Source organism: Heterodontus francisci, unplaced genomic scaffold (genome assembly GCF_036365525.1).
Source record: "Heterodontus francisci isolate sHetFra1 unplaced genomic scaffold, sHetFra1.hap1 HAP1_SCAFFOLD_290, whole genome shotgun sequence".
NCBI classification, from domain to species: Eukaryota; Metazoa; Chordata; class Chondrichthyes; order Heterodontiformes; family Heterodontidae; genus Heterodontus; species Heterodontus francisci.
The window spans coordinates 569,811-575,808 of NW_027140879.1; positions in this window are offsets into that span (position 1 = coordinate 569,811).

Sequence of the window (5,998 nt, forward strand, 5' to 3'; positions counted from 1 at the left end):
TAGTGTTCACCTGGTGACATGTCCTGTGTGTATTAAACCATCAGGGGAACACACTCTCCTCACTTATACTGTTCACCTGGTAACATGTCCTGTGTGTATTAAACCATCAGGGGAACACACTCTCCTCACTTATACTGTTCACCTGGTTACATGTCCCGTCAGTATTATACAATCAGGGGAACACACTCTCCTCACTTACACTGTTCACCTGGTAACATGTCCCGTGCTTATTAAACCTTCAGGGGAACACATTCTCCTCATTTACACTGTTCGCCTGGTGACATGTCCTGTGTGCATTAAACAATCAGGGGAACACACTTTCCTCACTTATACTGTTCGCCTGGTAACATGTCCTGTGTATATTAAAGCATCTGGGGCACACACTCTCCTCACTTATACTGTTCACCAGGTAACATGTCCCATGTGTATTAAACAATCAGTGGAACACACTCTCCTCACTTATACTGTTCGCCTGGTAACATGTCCCATGTGTATTAATCAATCAGGGGAACACACTCTCCTCACCTATACTGTTCGCCTGGTAACATGTCCTGTGTATATTAAAGCATCTGGGGCACACACTCTCCTCACTTATACTGTACACCTGGTAACATGTCCTGTGTGTATTAAACAATCAGGGGAACACACTCTCCTCAATTATACTGTTCACCTGATAACATGTCCCGTCAGTATTAAACCATCAGAGGAACAAACTCTCGTCACTTATATTGTTCACCTGGTGACATGTCCCGTGTATATTAAACAATCAGGGGAACACACTCTCCTCACTTATACTGTTCACCTGGAAACATGTCCCGTGTATATTAAACCATCAGGGGAATACACTCTCCTCACTTATACTGTTCACCTGGTAACATGTCCCGTGTATATTAAACCATCAGGGGAACACACTCTCCTCACTTATACTGTTCACCTGGTAACATGTCCCGTGCGTGTTAAACCATCAGGGGAACACACTCTCCTCACTTATACTGTTCACCTGGCAACATGTCCCGTGAGTATTAAACAATCAGGGGAACACACTCTCCTCACTTATACTGTTCACCTGGTAACATGTCCCGTGCGTGTTAAACCATCAGGGGAACACACTCTCCTCACTTATACAGTTCACCTGGTAACATGTCCCGTGTGTATTAAACAATTAGGGGAATACAATCTCCTCACTTATACTGTTCACCTGGCGACATGTCCCGTGTGTATATTAAACCATCAGGGGAGCACTCTCTCCTCACTTATACTGTTCACCTGGGAACATGTCCCGTGTATATTAAACCATCAGGGGAACATACTCTCCTCACTTATACTGTTCACCTGGTAATATGCCGTGTGTATATTAAACCATCAGGGGAACACACTCTCCTCACTTATACTGTTCACCTGGTAACATGTCCCGTGTATATTAAACCATCAGCGGAACACACTCTCCTCACATATACTGTTCACCTGGTAACATGTCCCGTGTGTATTGAACAATCAGGGGAACACACTCTCCTCACTTATACAGTTCACCTGGTAACATGTCCCGTGCGTATTAAACAATCAGGGGAACACATTCTCCTCACTTATACTGTTCACTTGGTAACATGTCCCGTGCGTATTAAACCAGCAGGGGAACACATTCTCCTCACTTATACTGTTCACCTGGTAACATGTGCCGTGTGTATTAAACAATCAGGGAAACACACTCTCCTCACTTATACTGTTCACTTGGTAACATGTCCCGTGCGTGTTAAAGAAACAGGGGAACACAATCTCCTCACTTATACTGTTCACCTGGTAACATGTCCCGTGTGTATTAAACAAACAGGGGAACACATTCTCCTCACTTATACTGTTCACCTGGTAACATGTCCCGTGTGTATTAAACAAACAGGGGAACACATTCTCCTCACTTATACTGTTCACCAGGTAACATGTCCCGTGTGTATTAAACAATCAGGGGAACACATTCTCCTCACTTATACAGTTCACCTGGTAACATGTCCCGTCCGTATTAAACAAACAGGGGAACACACTCTCCTCACTAATACTGTTCACCTGGTAACATGTCCTGTGTATATTAAAACATCAGGGGAACACACTCTCCTCACTTATTCAGTTCACCTGGTGACATGTCCCGTGTGTAGTAAACCATCAATGGAACACACTCTCCTCACTTATACTGTTCAAATGGTAACATGTCCCGTGTTTATTAAACCATCAGGAGAACACACTCTCCTCACTAATACTGTTTGCCTGTTAACATGTCCTGTGTATATTAAAGCATCAGGGTAACACACTCTCCTCACTTATACTGTTCACCTGCTAACATGTCCCGTCAGTATTAAACAATCAGGGCAACAAACTCTCCTCACTTCTACTGTTCACCTGCTAACATGTCCCGTGTGTATTAAAGAATCAGGGGAACACACTCTCCTCACATATACAGTACACCTGGTAACATGTCCTGTGTATATTGAACCATCAGGGGAACACACTCTCCTCACTTATGCTGTTCATGTGGTAACATGTCCCGTGTATACTAAACCATGAGGGGAGCACACTCTCCTCACTTATACTGTTCACCGAGTGACATGTCCTGTGTGCTTTAAACAATCAGGGGAACACTCTCTCCTCACTTATACTGTTCACCTAGTGACATGTCCCGTGTGTATTAAACAATCAGGGGAACACACTCTCCTCACTTATACGGTTCACCTGGTAACATGTCCCGTGAGTATTAAACAATCAGGGGAACACACTCTCCTCACTTATACTGTTCAACTGGTAACATGTCCCGTGTATATTAAACAATCATGGGAACACTCTCTCCTCACTTAGACTGTTCAACTGGTAACATGTCCCGTGCATATTAAACCATCAGGGGAACACACTCTCCTCACTTATACTGTTCAACTGGTAACATGTCCCGTGCATATTAAACCATCAGGGGAACACTCTCTCCTCACTTATACTGTTCACCTGGTAACATGTCCCATGTGTATTAAATTATCAGGGGAACACATTCTCCTCACTTATACTGTTCACCTGGTTACATGTCCCGTGTATATTAAACCATCAGGGGAACACACTCTCCTCACTTATACTGTTCACCTGGTAACATGTCCTGTGTGTATTAAACCATCAGGGGAACACACTCTCCTCACTTATAGTGTTCACCTGGTGACATGTCCTGTGTGTATTAAACCATCAGGGGAACACACTCTCCTCACTTATACTGTTCACCTGGTAACATGTCCTGTGTGTATTAAACCATCAGGGGAACACACTCTCCTCACTTATACTGTTCACCTGGTTACATGTCCCGTCAGTATTATACAATCAGGGGAACACACTCTCCTCACTTACACTGTTCACCTGGTAACATGTCCCGTGCTTATTAAACCTTCAGGGGAACACATTCTCCTCATTTACACTGTTCGCCTGGTGACATGTCCTGTGTGCATTAAACAATCAGGGGAACACACTTTCCTCACTTATACTGTTCGCCTGGTAACATGTCCTGTGTATATTAAAGCATCTGGGGCACACACTCTCCTCACTTATACTGTTCACCAGGTAACATGTCCCATGTGTATTAAACAATCAGTGGAACACACTCTCCTCACTTATACTGTTCGCCTGGTAACATGTCCCATGTGTATTAATCAATCAGGGGAACACACTCTCCTCACCTATACTGTTCGCCTGGTAACATGTCCTGTGTATATTAAAGCATCTGGGGCACACACTCTCCTCACTTATACTGTACACCTGGTAACATGTCCTGTGTGTATTAAACAATCAGGGGAACACACTCTCCTCAATTATACTGTTCACCTGATAACATGTCCCGTCAGTATTAAACCATCAGAGGAACAAACTCTCGTCACTTATATTGTTCACCTGGTGACATGTCCCGTGTATATTAAACAATCAGGGGAACACACTCTCCTCACTTATACTGTTCACCTGGAAACATGTCCCGTGTATATTAAACAATCAGGGGAACACACTCTCCTCACTTATACTGTTCACCTGGAAACATGTCCCGTGGATATTAAACAATCAGGGGAACACAGTCTCCTCACTTATACTGTTCACCTGGTAACATGTCCCGTGTATATTAAACCATCAGGGGAACACACTCTCCTCACTTATACTGTTCACCTGGTAACATGTCCCGTATATATTAAATAATATGGGGAACACACTCTCCTCACTTATACTGTTCACCTGGTGACATGTCCCATATATATTAAACAATCAGGGGAACACACTCTCCTCACTTATACTGTTCACCTGGTGACATGTCCCGTGTATATTAAACAATCAGGGGAACACACTATCCTCACTTATACTGTTCACCTGGTAACATTTCCCGTCAGTATTAAACAAGCAGGGGAACACACTCTCCTCACTTATACTGTTCACCTGGTTACATGTCCCGTCAGTATTATACAATCAGGGGAACACACTCTCCTCACTTACACTGTTCACCTGGTAACATGTCCCGTGCTTATTAAACCTTCAGGGGAACACATTCTCCTCATTTACACTGTTCGCCTGGTGACATGTCCTGTGTGCATTAAACAATCAGGGGAACACACTTTCCTCACTTATACTGTTCGCCTGGTAACATGTCCTGTGTATATTAAAGCATCTGGGGCACACACTCTCCTCACTTATACTGTTCACCAGGTAACATGTCCCATGTGTATTAAACAATCAGGGGAACACACTCTCCTCACTTATACTCTTCGCCTGGTAACATGTCCCATGTGTATTAATCAATAAGGGGAACACACTCTCCTCACTTATACTGTTTACCTGGCAACATGTCCCGTCAGTATTAAACCATCAGGGGAACAAACTCTCCTCACTTATACTGTTCACCTGGTAACATGTCCCGTGTATATTACACCATCAGGGGAACACACTCTCCTCACTTATACTGTTCACCTGGTAACATGTCCCGTATATATTAAATAATATGGGGAACACACTCTCCTCACTTATACTGTTCACCTGGTGACATGTCCCATATATATTAAACAATCAGGGGAACACAGTCTCCTCACTTATACTGTTCACCTGGAAACATTTCCCGTGTATATTAAACAATCAGGGGAACACACTCTCCTCACTTATACTGTTCACCTGGTGACATGTCCCGTGTATATGAAACAATCAGGGGAACACAGTCTCCTCACTTATACTGTTCACCTGGTAACATGTCCCGTGTATATTACACCATCAGGGGAACACAGTCTCCTCACTTATACTGTTCACCTGGTAACATGTCACATATATATTAAACAATCAGGGGAACACACTCTCCTCACTTGGTCTGTTCACCTGGTGACATGTCCCATGTATATTAAACCATCAGGGGAACACACTCTCATCACTTATACTGTTCACCTGGTAACATGTCCCGTGTATATTAAACCATCAGGGGAACACACTCTCCTCACTTATACTGTTCACCTGGTGTCATGTCCCATGTGTATTAAACCATCAGGGGAACACACTCTCCTCACTTATCCTGTTCACCTGGTAACATGTCCTTTGTATATTAAACCATCAGGGGAACACACTCTCCTCACTTATACTGTTCATCTGGTAACATGTCCTGTGTATATTTAACCATCAGGGGAACACACTCTCCTCACTTATACAGATCACCTGGTAACATGTCCTGTGTATATTTAACCATCAGGGGAACACACTCTCCTCACTTATACTGTTCACCTGTTGACATGTCCGTGTATATAAAACAATTAGGGGAACACACTCTCTTCACTTATACTGTTCATCTGGTAACATGTCCCATATGTATTAAACCATCAGTGGAACACACTCTCCTCACTTATACTGTTCACCTGGTAACATGTCCCGTGTATATTAAGCCATCAGGGGAAAACACTCTCCTCACTTATACTGTTCACCTGGTAACATGTCCCGTGTATATTAAACAATCAGGAGAACACAATCT